The 15,279-nt window shown below is 38.7% G+C and overlaps 1 long non-coding RNA gene across 2 annotated transcripts in view; it reads left to right on the top strand.

Moving 5' to 3' along the window:
- The window catches only part of LOC102129505 (uncharacterized), a 324,484-nt gene that overhangs the window by 204,978 nt on the left and 104,227 nt on the right, over nucleotides 1–15,279 (top strand). The window contains exon 5 of one of the 2 annotated variants that reach the window (XR_010582293.2): nucleotides 3,171–3,368. The exons of the other annotated variant lie outside the window; for it this stretch is intronic. This is a non-coding gene — a long non-coding RNA (uncharacterized lncRNA). Of the gene's footprint in view, nucleotides 1–3,170; nucleotides 3,369–15,279 lie in introns of those variants that run through there. 2 annotated transcript variants of the gene reach the window in all.

Below are 15,279 nucleotides of genomic sequence, written 5' to 3' on the forward strand. Positions count from 1 at the left end.
CGGTCATAGTGTAATTATACAAACAGCCTTCTGAGCACAGAAAGCAAAACAAACCAAACTTCTGAGTGGGAAACAAAAAGAAGCCTTAGGACAACCATAAATGAGATAATGCAATGGAAAGAGAGAAGAAGCCGTTGGAGCCAAGATGGAGAGCGGGGTCTTGGGACTTGACACATTTAACCTCAATGTCCAAACGCAAAGATCAGTTCTATACTTATGATTCAGGGGCTCTCATATCATATAGTTATAATTCAGATTCCCTCTTCTCAGTGTTGTATTCATTTTACAGGGTCTCCCTGCTGACTCTCTGTTTTTCCCATTTGTTTGACCAACACAGGCAGGGTATGAGTAAGCTCCTCCTGGCGCACATTGTCCCATTTACTGGGTCAGTGTTTATATTCACAACACACTGCCCTATATGAGGTGCTCTTTCGGTTAACCCCACACAGCTGCTAATTAGCAGGTCACTTGCGGGTTAGAGGTGCGCTTGTGTTGTGCTTCTTGGCTGGCTGTTGTGTTATTATAACAACTGTAAATGCCATATGCAGCTGCCATACGGGCTGTGCTCAGAAGGCTGTTTGTATAATTACAGGCATTAGCCAGAGATGGAGCCTGCCAGCTGACATTCAGGAGGCAATAATAACTTAATTTCCCTCACAGCCAATTGGCTGTCTAATAGGGAATTTAGTTATTCTCCAGACTTAGGGATGGCTTGAGAATTCCAGCGAGCACATTTTAGTCCAGTTATTATGATCAGGGGCAGGGTAAGCACACTCAGAACCAAGTCAGTTTCCTGCCCTAAGATCCACTAAGAGGTGCAATCACTTCATATGATATCATAACTCTTCATTTCCAAAGGAAAATAATATATGTATGTAAATAAATAAATATATATATAAAACATACTTCAAAGAATACGTAAGCATTCCAAAGATGAGGTATCTAAATATACAGATGTGTGTTTGTGTGTGTGTGTGTGTGTGTATACAGTTGTCCCTTGGTATCCAGGGGGAATTGATTCCAGGACCTCCCCTGGATACCAGAAATCAGTGGATGCTCCTCAAGTCTCTTACATACAATGTTGTAGTATTTGCATGTAACCTTTGCATGTGCTCCCTAACACTTTAAATCACCTCTAGATTACTTATAATAGCTAATACAGTGTAAATGCTATGTAAATAGCTGCTGTGCTGTATTGTTTAGGGAATCATGACAAGAAAAGGAAGACTGTACTATTTTTTGGCTACAGAAATAATTTTTTTTGGAATATTTTCAATCCGTCATTGATCGAATTCATGGATGTAGAATGCGTGGATATGAAGGGCCAACTGTGTGTGTGTGTGTGTGTGTGTGTGTGTGTGTGTGTGTGTGGTATTCAGGGAAATACACTTCATTTGGCTTCAGTGAGGGATTTGTCACCATAAGAACAACTTTAAAGGCGCCATGCAAGATTGTTGCCCACCGAATGTCTTAGTAGTGGGCACAGTTCAGAAAATTCTATCAGTGTTTGGAACTGAATCAATTTGAGATTCATCTGGGAGCATACTGCGACTGGAGCTGCACTGTGTCTTCGCTCATGTTTTCTCTCAGACAAAATATTTTCCCTTCCATTCTCCATCCAACAAACACTAGTGAAAATTCCATTTCCTCTGTGACAGCTGTCTTTCTCCTCCTCTTTCTACCTCCAGAGAGATAAAAAGATCACATGATCTCTTTCTGTTTGGTATTTTTTAGTACAATCATTAAAACATTTTACGTCCCTTATATTATAATTATTTGTGCCCGGATCTGTCCCCGCGTGTTGACCGGGAGACTTTTCTAACAGCATCTGTTTCTTATCCATCTTTATAACACCTGTGGTGCTTTTCCCCAGCAGGTGCTAAAAGCAATCGTTAAAATGATTTAAATATGTATACATATGTATATATATAATATATAATGATAATCATTCTGCATTTTAAAATTTGCATAGAATTTCAATTACATGGCAAGGACAGAAATTGTTTTAAAAAGTATAATTTGGATTTATTTAAAAATAAAACCTACTTTTTGTGCAATATGTATAAATATATTTTATTAAATATGTATATGTTATATAATATTAATATTTCATGTAATGTTTGTATGTATATATTTATACATATATTTATACCTATGCACATTCCTAATCGTATTTATTCATTTCCGTATCTACGATTTGGCTATTCTGTGCAATTTAAATAAGATTATAAAACTTTTAATGATCTAAAAAGATGTGATATCCTCTGAAATGACAAAAGAAAGTTACAAAGCATTACACGCACTATGAATACAGCTTTGTATTAAAATAATCTAGTAATTAATGTTTGTGCACCAAAAGTCTAGAAAGATAAGCATAAATGATAATATTGAGTGTTTCTATGTGGTAGGATTTAAATTGCTTTTTATTTTGCTAACTGTATTTTGTAAAGTGTTTACAATGTGTATATAATGCTTTTGTATTCAGAAAGAAATTACTATTGATATATAATTTGATTAATATAGTCCCAAAATTCCATATGAAGAAAAATTTTAGCATGTCTAAATTCTCTTTAAAATTATGCCCAGATCATAAGTGTTAGTTTTCTATGGTTAATGAACAGGCTTAATTTATTTTCTATATATTAATATCTCAGGGTTGAGACAGGTGGTGTGTTTCAGAGCTCACAGGTGCAACAGGGGGTGGGGGCAGGAAGTCAATATATTTTGAAGAGAAAATGCCGGCACTGGAGTTAGAGTAATATTAAATGAAGCACAGGCTTTGTGTGTTTAGCTATTCATTTATTTCTTGTTTATTTTGTAAGAGGGTCAAACTTAGATTACATAGTGTCAAAGGAACAATCAGCTAAAGCTTGGTGAGCTTATACCACATTTCAGACAGTGCTGTTCATACTGAAACCGGGTCTCTTTTAATCTTTATAGCTACTCTTTAAAGTAGGCTTTTACAAAATAATTGTGTCCATTTTACAGAAGAGAAAATTTAGGCCAAAATTAGACAGTTTTCTCATGTCATAATTGTGGAGCTAGAACTCAAAACCAGTCTGTCTGACTCTATAGCCCAGGCTATGTTTGCCTTCCAAATGGCAAATATTGGTGAGCAAAGAGGGCTTCAGTGTGTTTTGATGTTGTGGTTCTTTATGTTTTGCTCTCAGGTTGATTTTATATATTATGTCATGAGCAAAGGCTGTACTGAGTGCAGTGGATGTGGCTGGTGCCCTTACCCACATCCTCTTCTCAGGGCCAGTGGTAGTCAGGGGAATCACCTGGTCAGGAGATTGCATCCTCCCTCCTCATCCCGGTGGCAGAGAAGGAAGGCAACCAGAGGCAAATGATTGACATGGGAGCATGAGGTGGGCACTTACTAAGTTCTTATATTGTTTTAATGGTGTTTTGAGCTGATTCTCTAGTATGTTTCAAGAGTACAATCATATCATATACTACGAGTGACAAGTTTACCTCCTCTTTCCCAATGCTTTCACCTCTAATTTCTTACAGTTGGTTAATAATATTGGCTGGTGCCTCCAGAATGGGGAAGAAAACAAATGTCCATGATCACTATTGATGAACATTCTTCAATTGTCCCTGATTTCCATAGAAATCCTTCAAGTATTTTTTAATGAGGTAGGAGGCTGGCTTCTGGATTGAGTATTTTTGCATTTATGCACCTCTTTGTTTTATTAATTTATTAAAACAACAGAATTGTTAAATTGCAAAGATAGAGGAATCAACTCATTGTAAAAGTTGGTTAAAAAAAAAGGAAGAGAATCAACCATTTATTCTGTGTTTCCCTATTTGATCTGTGCCATGGGTTGCTAATTAGTAGGTGAGAGAAAACATCTCTTTTCAGAGTATTTCAACTGATTCATGAGAAAAAGAAATGAGAGAATTAGATTATTGGTATTTTGCAATCTCCAGTGAATTAATGGATCTAAGCATTGGGCATCAATGACTGAACATTGTAAGGAAACAAACAACTAGATATTACATGTCTTCTAATGAGAGACCACAGTGCCACCTTTATCTTGTGGAAGTGTAAAACCCGAGTCTGATCAAGCCTTTAGATCTAGATGCTACCATGCAGGAAATACAGAGGACAGAGGGCTATATTAAATTGCGCCATGAGTGTGCAATCTGTAAAATTCAGGCTGTGGGAATATTCATGCGTCAAAGGCTTATGTTTCTCAACAGATAAATTGTAAGAAAAATAAAAGAATAAAAGGGGAACTTATCGATTAAAAGACACTTAACAGGGATATCACGTTTTTTTAAGTTCACAAGTATGGTAAAATATATAGATATACACTTGATAATAAAGCAATACAGAAGTGCAAGGAGGAATTACTCTAAAGGTTAGGACGGTGATACTTTTATAGGGAGGGATAGGCTTATAATTGAGATAGAACACATGGATTTGTGAATTTGTAGAGGACTTGGTCTGGTGAATATTCAAAGCAGCCAGCTTTACAAAGCTAAGATTACCAGGAAGACAGTTATTTAGGAAGCAAAGTAGATGCATCATTGGCACAGCAGGTTGCTGGCAAACCAGTCTTCTGATAAAGCGAGACCTGATTGGTAGCATTTTGCTCATTTTTATGGTGTAAACACTCCAACCATGGCCATTTTCAAGCTACCAAGGAGATGTCACTAAACATGGAGATAGAAGGTGTGTTTATATATTCATCCATCTGACATTTCACTGGCTTGTGAAAGCCACTTCCAGGAGACTGCTGAGAAAATGGTCACCGAAGATAAAGCCCATGATCTTCCACATTTGCACTTGTGGGGTTTATCGAAATGTGTTTTTATGAACATGAACTTTGCTCTGTTTTGATCAAAGCTCAACCTAAGATAAACGACCTTTGTAAGAATCAAGTCAGGAGATCAGCGGACGCTTGATCCTTTCCTTCCTTTCTCCTTTGCATTAAGAGATGTCAACCCTTCTACTGGAAGAGGGGCAAGAGTATTTCTGAACCCTGATCTTACGTTGTAATGAAAAAATTCTTAGAAGAAAATGTAGAGGGTGAAGCTGAGCGGGTAAATAATTTAGAATGCCTGAGTTATGGAAGGGCATGGAGAGAGAAGGCTAGGAAGTGAGATGCTGGTGACTTGAGGGATTAAATATATCTGCCTCTGGGTGGAAAATAGAAGGAATGCAGCAAAACTCCAAATGTCTGTATGTGCTACCCTGTGGATTAAGTCAACGTATACCTTTCAGGGAAATCAAATTTAATGGCTTAATGACTTTTGAAAACTGATTTAGAAGACATGAAATATTAATATAGCCTACCCTGCAGGTCTCCAGGCTTTCAGGGCAGCGAGAAAGCTCATGAAGCAAAGTTTCTCTAGAATTGCTGTATTGCTGTTTCCAAGGTCACCAGAAGCTGGGAATCTGGCTCTGCCTCTGAATTATTTAAAATCCAGCTTCCTGGGCCCCACTCCAGAACTACCGGATCAAAGGATTTTCGGAGCGGGACCTGAAAATACCTATTTTCCAAAAAACCTCTCCCATGGGTTCTTAGATGAGCAGTTCAAAAACTGGCATTTTGGAAAGCAAAGAAAGTGGTAAAACCCTTAGAACATTACATTTAACAGAGTTTAACTGAGTGAAAAATCATTCACAAATCGGGCAGTCTCTGAAGCGGAATAGATTCAGAGAGGCTTCAATCCTGCTGTGTGGTTGGAAATTTACGGACAAAAACAGCCAGATTGGTTGCAGCTCAGCGTTTGCCTTATTTGTTACAGGGTTTGAACAGTTGGCTGCCTGTGATTGGCCAAAACTCAGTGATTGGCACAAGAGTAAGTTACACGTCCAGTGTAACTTACACGTCCAGTTAGGTTAGTGTTCAGTATGTACAGGTAAACTTTTAGGCTGGGCGTAAAATATAGAAAGAGGCAGCTTTGGACTAACTTAGTAGAAGTACTAACAGCTCATAGAAACATATTTTGGGGCAGAAAACATGGCAGGAAGGAGGAAGGACTGGAGTGAAAAAAAGAAGACAAAAGGAACAACTATTTGCCATAAAGCTGGACCAAAATGTGGTCCAGGGACTCAGCCTGCGGTTCAGCGCCTCTGGCACCCTTTCCCACGCGGATGACATCTCCTTGTCTCTGGTCTGCCCCATTCTAACTTCACGTTGAGTTTCTCCAACCACATATATGCAAATCTAAGATAAATATTTCTAGCATGACCCTGCTACCACTCCTGGTCCCTGGCGCTTTCACAGGGGATAAGCGATTTAAAGCAGCCATTAATCTTGAATTATGGACCGTCAGACACAGCATGCACAGGGGCAGCGGGGGTCGCGGACTTGACTCAGGGACTCTCTGAGATGGTAAAATCACAGCTCATAAATGCCTTTCTGTGAACAAAATGTGCCTTTCCTAACACTAAGGAAAATCAGGTAAGGAGTGAGAACAACACAGTGAAGAAACTATTTCTCTCAGTTTCCATTAGACCGAAGTTTCACCTTGTTCATTTCACTGAAGGAAATGCAGTGTGTTAAGCCTCCAGTCCCGTTCCTTGCAGACAGTAAACCCTTGGTACAGGAGAATCGCCTTCCCGTTCTCTGAATCCAGTGGACCCTCAGAAAACATGAACAGTCTGCAGCTGCTTCAAGAACAAGATCCGGGAATGTAATTATGCAATATACTTCAGTACTTGAATTTTGCTTCCGAGTCAAGGGGGGACTGTGGAGTTGAGTCCCTAAGTTCAATAACTGTGGATGATTTCACTGAAGTACTGGAATAAGCGCAGGGCTTTTCACACTGGCCTCTGTTTTCACATCATTGGAAAACACTGTGAAGAGTTGTGGTTAAGAGCACAGGGGCCGGGCGCGGTGGCTCAAGCCTGTAATCCCAGCACTTTGGGAGGCCAAGGCGGGTGGATCACGAGGTCAGGAGATCGAGACTATCCTGGCTAACATGGTGAAACCCCGTCTCTACTAAAAATACAAAAAACTAGCCGGGCGTGGTGGCGGGCGCCTGTAGTCTCAGCTACTTGGGAGGCTGAGGCGGGAGAATGGCGTGAACCCGGGAGGCGGAGCTTGCAGTGAGCCGAGATCACGCCACTGCACTCCAGCCTGGGAGACACAGCGAGACTCTGTCTCAAAAAAAAAAAAAAAAAAAAAAAAAAAAAGAGCACAGGTTTTGGAATTAGAAGGTGCTGAATTTGAATCTTGACCCTTTATGATCTTAGTTACCTTTTTTAGCCTTTCTGAGACTTTCTTGCTTGTAAGATGGGTATGTGTAAATATGTGCACTCTTGTATATACATTGGTAATCATATATAACAATATATTCATACATATGGATACATTTGCTTCATGGAGCTGTCATAAGCAATTACATCATGGACATGAAGAACAGAATTCTTTGTACTTTTCCTCAGTAACAGTAATTGCTGTTTACATGTTATTACCTTCTAAATGTGCTCTCAGTACTCCGCCATATATAAACTAGAAGGCAGAAAAATCTATCCTTATCATCTTGTTTTGAAATCCAGGTGATTAGAGGCTGTTAGTCGCAAATTGATGGTATCATTCTTTGCAGTATCATATACTACTATACTATTCTCTCTTCAAAATTATGTTCTTGTATTATTTACACATTTGGCCAATTACTGTGTCTTTGTGAGCGTGTGTGTGTGTGTGTGTGTGTGTGTGTATGTGTGTGTGTGTGTTACATGAATAACTGAGGGGTTTGAATTTCTGTGTCCCGTATCTGTAAGGGGAAAACATCGCAGACAGCCTGTCATTTTAACAAATCTCCCTGGTGATTTTTTTAATACACTGAAGTTCCAGAGTCTTTCTGAATTCTCTTCTCTTATGTATTCATTCATCTGACAACTATAAACTGAGTGCCAACTTTGTCCCAAAAGTCAAAAGGGTTTAAATATTGCCGAGAGAGTCTAAGTTCACTTAGGCTGTTCTCTAACCCTCAGAAACCTTGACTTTATCACTCAGGAGATGAGACCACTTCCTTCACCCTGGGACCACAGTAGCATTCTCTTTGGCAGGCACATATGAAACCATGACAGCATGAAGGGACTGATGTCTGCCTGAAACAATGACTGTTTCAGTGTGGATAGACATTAAGGTGTGCTGGACCAGGCCTCAGGGAGGAACAGAGTCCTGAGAAATGAGCCTGGAAAAGGTGGGTAGAGGGCAGATTGTAAATAACCGTTCTGATTTAGACAGTGCCACCGCGTGTCTGGCACTTTGCTTTACAAATGTTATTTTATTTAATCAGCATAACATATAGGTGTTATTATAACCTGACATTAGCACATCAAGCGTCTACTTTTAACTCCAGCCAGGGCAAAGACACTTGGAAAACAGAAGCATTCCAATCAGGCAGCCACGCTGGGCAGCAGAAAACCGTGCAAAGCAAAACGGAGATCCAAAGTCTGAAGTGTCAATTATATTTCTAACAATTGCATATGGACTTCATTAGCCGGCTAAATGGTACCTATTTTAGCATCCCGCCAGCTGGAGGGATTTCCAGTAGGAAACGTGAGAAGGGAATAAGTCTAGGAATCTCAGGTTCCCCAGGGCCTTTTGGAATTCATACAGATGAAGCAAGATAAGGTCAGCTCTAACCTCCCTTCCCTTCTTCCTGCACCCTCTTCGTAGTTAGCTCATGAATGAATAAGAGCAGAGCACCTGTATCTGTCTCTAGGAAGCCGGGGCTGCTTTGCTCACATCCCTTTGGGCCTCTGAGGCTGAGTTCCCCTCAGGGATGGTAGGCAGAAGCAGAAAGAATCCATTCAGCGCCAGCTCTCTGTGGGAAACTTGTATCTCTTTGACATGAGGATTCTTTATTATATGCTTCCTATTACATCTTTAGCGGAGCTTTGTGTTGGCTTTTCCCATAGGTTAAATATAATGATGGGTAACCTAATCCTGAAGGTAACAGAATAATCTTAGAGGACACAAGGCTCTATTTAATTCTTGCCAAATGACAGAATATACCCAGGCTTTGAACAGGCCCCTGCAGAACTCCAGTAAGTTTTTGTGTCTTGCCGAGCTTGGAGCCAGCGTCTTCCCTTTCTATTCTTTTTCCCACTCCCAGGCAGGATCTGATTTCACACCAATTGGTCTGTAAGAGGATAATGGTATCACAATTCAAGACAGGCAACCATGGAGAATTGTTTTATATGCTTCTGATACTCAAGAAGTTTCGGTGGCCCGGGTTTGTTCTCAGTTTTCAAGGAGAGTCAATTCCAGGGCAGAGGACAGTGTGGCAAAGTAGAAAAAACACGGGTTTTGGAATCAGGTTGACATGGGTTGGAAACACAGCTCAGTCTCTTGTTAACTATGATCTTAATCAGTGTCTGGGCCACAGTTTTTTAATTAGTAAAATAATGATAGAGACATACCCCGCTAGTAGAAATTATGCAGGAAAAAGATGAAGGAAATGTGTAGAACGCCATTTAGCGGCGGGGGTGGAACATCTTTTCACACGTGGGTTCATTTTTAAGATCATTTGAAAATAGAGTGTTGCCCAGTCAATTCTTCCCAACTTGGGATTGCAGCTTTTTTTTCTGCACAGCCAACAGTCATTGTGTCTGACATTGGCAGAGTAGGAGGTAATAATTTTGATATGTTTGGAGACAGATTTTCTACCTGAACACTCTCTCTCTCTCTCTCTATTTATATACACACACACACATATATATACACATATATACACACACACACATATATATACACACACATAAGTATACACACACATATATGTACACACACATATATGTGTATATATATACACATACATATATACACACACATATACACATACATATATACTATACCGAGGACTTTTTATATAGTGAAATAGACATTGTTTTAGGTGCTGATGGTTTATGTAAATAAGAAATGCACAGTCCCTGTCCTCAAGGAACTTACAAACTGATAGGGGAGCTGAGTGCTACAGAGATGGTGATAGATAGCACGTGCTTGGGCTGCAGTGGTTGACGGAGAAGACTGAAGTCAATTCTGTCAGCAATGGGAGAGTCAGGAGAGGCGTCAAAGAGAAGGTAACTCTTGAGCTAAGACTTAAGGATGATTTGCTGTTCTAAAGGAAGACGATCAATGACAGCAAGTTCTAGACAGAGAGAGCTGCTTGGGTAAATCAATGGAACTGTCTGGGCAGACCAGGAAATGGTTAAAAGTTCACAGTGGCAGGAGCGTGGAGCAGGAGGGAGTCCACAGATGATGCTGAGAGTTGTGCTGGGACCAAGTTCTGAAGGGTTTCCTGAACAAGTTAAAAGTTAGACTATGATCCCCAGTGCTATTATGGAATAAACAGAATTTTCTCTGTAAGGAAGTGGGATAATTATATTTCCGCGTTAGTAAATTACTTTGGCTGTAATAATGAAGAGCATCTCTTAGAAGTTAAGTTGTCTGATTCACATTTTCTGCTTGGGGTTCGTAGTATTTCTTGTGTCTTTGGCTTGAAGTTTTTCATCCAGTTTAGAACGTTCTTAGCCATTACCTTTGTGATTATGACCTCTGCTTCATTCTCCCTCTGTTCTTTTTCTGTAAATTTTATCATGTGCCATACGTCTCTTAGAATCTTTTCCAAATTTTTCTTCCTTTTTTCTTTCTGTGATTATGTAATCATTGATGTAATCTGTTTTTGTAAATGAAGCTTTATTGGAACCCAGCTATGGCCACTCATTTGTTTATTGTGAATGGCAGCTTTTGCAGTCCAATCAGAGGTGAATAGTTTCAACAGAGACTGTCTGGCTACAAAGCCTAAAACATGTACTATCTGGACCAGAAAAAGTTTCCTGATCTCTGGGCTGATCTATCATTAAACAATCTGTTGTGTTCTTTGCTTCAATTATCCTGTTTTTAAGCTATGCAATTTCTAGTTGATTCTTTTTGTTTCCAGTTCTTTGCTTAAATTCTCCTTCTTTGAATTTTTAAACATATCTATCAATTAAGACTATTTTAAAATTGATGTCTAAATAACATCAATCTCTTTTTGGCATCTCTTCTTGGCTTGTACGTAGATGTTTTTCTTCTCTTGTGTTTTCGCCATTTTGTGTCTGATCCCCCGGTGTAATGTTCATTAAATGGTGACTGGTTTATGATATATTCCAGGGTAATTTTGAACCTTTTGTCTAGATAAGATTTTTTTTAGTTTAGATAGGATCCACTAGAGTTTCTTTCTTTCTTTTTTTCTTTTTTTGAGACAGAGTCTCGCTTTGTCGCCCAGGCTGGAGTGCAGTGGCGTAATCTCAGCTCACTGCAACTTCCACCTCCCAGGTTCAAGCGATTCTCCTGCCTCAGCCTCCCGAGTGGCTGGGATTATAGGTGCCCAACACCACGCCTGGCTAATTTTTGTATTTTTAGTAGAGATGGGGTTTTTGCGATGTTGGTCAAGCTGGTCTCGAACTCCTGACGTCAAGTGATCTGCCTGTCCCAGCCTCCCAAAGTGCTGGGATTACAGGCATGAGCCACCACACTCGGCCAGGATTCATTACAGTTTCTAATAGGTAACTAGTTTGGGAGTAGATATGAGTAATCCCACCAGGGGTTGAGCTGATGGGAGGTTGTTCTTCAATCTTGTGAAGGCTGGTGTATTTCAACTTACCCGTATTTTTGGAGACAATCTCTTTGAGAGTCACAATAAAATCCAGAGATGTTCACCAGGGTTCCTCTTCCCTGGTGGGCTCTGAATTCCATCTCCCATCCCCACTCACAGATGATTACGTTCTGCTCAACTTCTGAACCACTGCTATCTGTTTACCTTGTTAGCTTGCTACCTCTCAGCTGCTGCCTTCGAATCAGCAAATACGTTGAACAGAAAAGCACTGCTTAATATTAGGCCCACATCTTTGCCTTTCCTTTCTTTCCAAGATCATGGTCCTTCACGACCTCTTGGCTGAGTAACTCTGTAAGGATTTCAAACAGATTTATTTGTATTTTCTTGAGCTTTTATGATTGTTATTAGAAGGGGAACTGGTCTACATCTAGCTACTCTGCCATTACTAGAAGTAAAACAGTGGATTCTACGTAACTTGCAATGCACAGAAATGCAAGACCAGTTCAGAAGAAATTGCATCCATTTGAGAAATAATGATGACTTGAACCAAAGGCTGTAGTAGTGAGTGATGAGTAGGATACACAGATGGAAAATAGATCCATGAATGACGTTTAACATCATTAGCCATCACAGAAATGCATACTAAAATAATAATGAGATACTACTACCTACCTATCAGAATGGCTAAGATAAAAAATGACAACACCAAATACTGGTGAGGATGTGGAGAAACTGGATCACCTACATTGCTGGTGTGAATATAAAATGGTACAGTCACTCTGGAAAATAGTTTGGCAGTTTCCTATAAAACTAAACAGGGTATTACCATCCAGCAATTACATTCTTTGGCATTTACCCCAGAGAAATAAAAACTTATGTCTATATTAAAAAGAGAACATGAATATTCATAGCAGCTTTATTTGTATTATCTCCAAATTGGAAACAACTCAGATGTCCTTCAACAGGTGAATAGTTCAACAAACTTTGACACATTTGTACCATGAAACACTACCCAGCAATAAAAAAGAACAGACTGTTGATCTGCACACAAACTTGGATGAAGATTGAGAAAATTTTGCTTAGTGAAAAAAGCCAACACCAAAAATTTACATGTGGTATGATTCCTTGTGTATAACATTTTTGAAATGACAGAATATTAAAAATAGAGAATTGTGGTTGTCATCGGTTAGAGACCAGTGGTGGAGATTGAGGGTGCAGGAGGGAGGTGGATATGATTTTAAAAGGCAACTTTACTTGTGGTGATGAAACTCTTCAGTGTCGTGACTACAGTGTATACACACAAACACAGATCAGATGTGATAAAATTATATAGCACAAATTGTATAGCACAAATACCCATGGACACACACACACACACACACACACACACGTACTAATAGAACTGGAGAAATCTGAATAATGGTGGTATATTATGTCAATGTCAATATCCTGGTTGTGATATTGTACCAGAGTTTTGCAAAATGCTATCATTAGGGGAAACTGGATAAAGAGTACATGGGATTGCAGTCTGTTATTTCTTACTACTGTTTGTGAATATACAGTTATCTTAATAAATAATTTGAATAAAATCCAACAAACCAACAACAAAAGAATGTCACTCAGAATTTCACAAAGTTTTAAAAAATTTATTTTTGCATATTTTGTTACGCACACACATTTTTAATGGAGGGTACATTATTATGCAAATATTTTACATTCTGATCTTGTGAGCACATTGTTCAACCAAATATATGATTCAGGGTCTTTATTTGTATGCAAAATAGTCCTTTATGTTTCGTTGAAGCAGAAGTATCTGTTAAAGGATATTAAGTAGTTTATGTAATCTCCAGGAGAGCCCTGGTCCTTCTCTAGAGAACGTGTGTGACTCTAGACTGAATCCCAGAAGCTCTGGGACTGCTGCCCTGAAGGTCCAGACACCTCTGTCCTCATGCCTGCCAGAGGTCAGCTGTGTGAGCGTGACTTTTGACTTTTCTTGTTATTTACTTCTTAATCCAAATGCCCTCTGGTGTATCTAATATGTAAAACCTAGACCCTATGTCTGTATCTTTGAAAGTGGAGATTAAGTTTTCTGGATTCTACCTTAGTTGTTCAATCAAATGTTAATCTAGTTATTTCTATAAAGATACTTTATAGATATGATTAAAGTATGATCTTTTAATGTGGAAAATGAACAAAACCTAGGGTGTGTATTTTTTACCAATTGTTTTTCAAATATTGAAGATTTTAAGTTTTGTTTTGAGGCTGAGGCACTGGTCTTACTCTAGTAATTAGACATGTGTGTTGTCAGACTTGTGTGATTCAGAATGCGAGACAGCAAAATCTGTGTTGATGTTTTAACAAAATCCTCCCACTGCCTACAAATAATTTCACCCTCCATAACATGACATTCAAGACCTGTGTTCTCTTCCCTCCATCTTTTCACAGACCTTGTGCTGCAGACAAATCAGCTTTTCTTCCCTGAACATTCTATTCACTTACCTGTGTACATGTTTTCATTTAATGCACTTTCCTCAGCCCGGTCTACTGTTATCCCCTTTCTCTTCTTAACATTTTAAAAATCTGTAAGGCCTCAGAAAAAAAATGTCCATTATTAAATGTGCTAACGTCTATGAAAATATCAACATAGTTTCATGCACATAATCAATAAGAATTAGTTACTTCATTTCCTCCATTTCTGACACAGTTCATGAAGCTTTTCTTTATTCTCCAGTTATAATTATTATGCTTACTTCTGTTATATTTTTAGCCACAACTATTGTGAATTTGCCTGTGTCCAGTTCACTGTATTGGGTAGGTATGCATACATAAATGATATGTAATTTAAAAATATTTTTACCATTGTAAATTTTATTCCATGTTAATTTAAAATTTTATTCAAATATGTTTTTGTAATATGATTTGATATATAGCTTTCAATGATATATGTACAAAATATATTTATTAATCTCTCCTTTTGAGGATATTGCTTTCTTTATCTTCCTTTCGTCCTTTTTCTTTCCTCCCTCCCCACATTCCTTCCTTTTTCTTCCTTTCTCATTCCTTCTTCTGTTTCTCTCCTTCACTCTTTCTACCTCCTTTTCTCCTCTTTTCCTTCCTTCCTTCCTTCCTTTCCTCCCTCCTTCCTTCTTCCTTCCTTCCCTTCTTTCTTCCTTCCTTTTTCTCTCTTACATTCATTCAACTAGACTAAAATTAATACCATATATGTTGTACGTGTCAGGAATAAATTAGAGAAACGAAAGCAGTAAAAGATTATATGTATACACATATATATATGTGTGTGCGTGTGTGTGTGTGTATGTATGTGTGTGTGTGTGTGTGTGTGTGTGTGTGTGTGTGTGTATATATATATATGGAGAGACAGAGAGAAAGAGAGACAATGAGAGAGTAAGGAATTGTTTTACAGGCTGTGACGATGTCCAAGGCAGCCACCAGGAAGAGCGTACTGGATATCTAAGGTACAGATAAAATTTTTTCTTCAGGGAATCCTTTAAGAGTTTTCAATGATTGAATCAGGCCTGCTCAGATTATCTAGGATAATCTTTTTTTCTCTTAAGATTGCTTGATTATGGACTTTAATCATATCTATAAACTATATAGAAATAACTAGATTAACGTTTGATTGAACAACTAAGGACTGCTCAATCTGGCCCAGCCAGATTGACAAACAAAAATAAGTGTCATATATGC

The sequence above is a fragment of the Macaca fascicularis genome, chromosome 16 (assembly GCF_037993035.2).
Source record: "Macaca fascicularis isolate 582-1 chromosome 16, T2T-MFA8v1.1".
Lineage (NCBI taxonomy): Eukaryota > Metazoa > Chordata > Mammalia > Primates > Cercopithecidae > Macaca > Macaca fascicularis.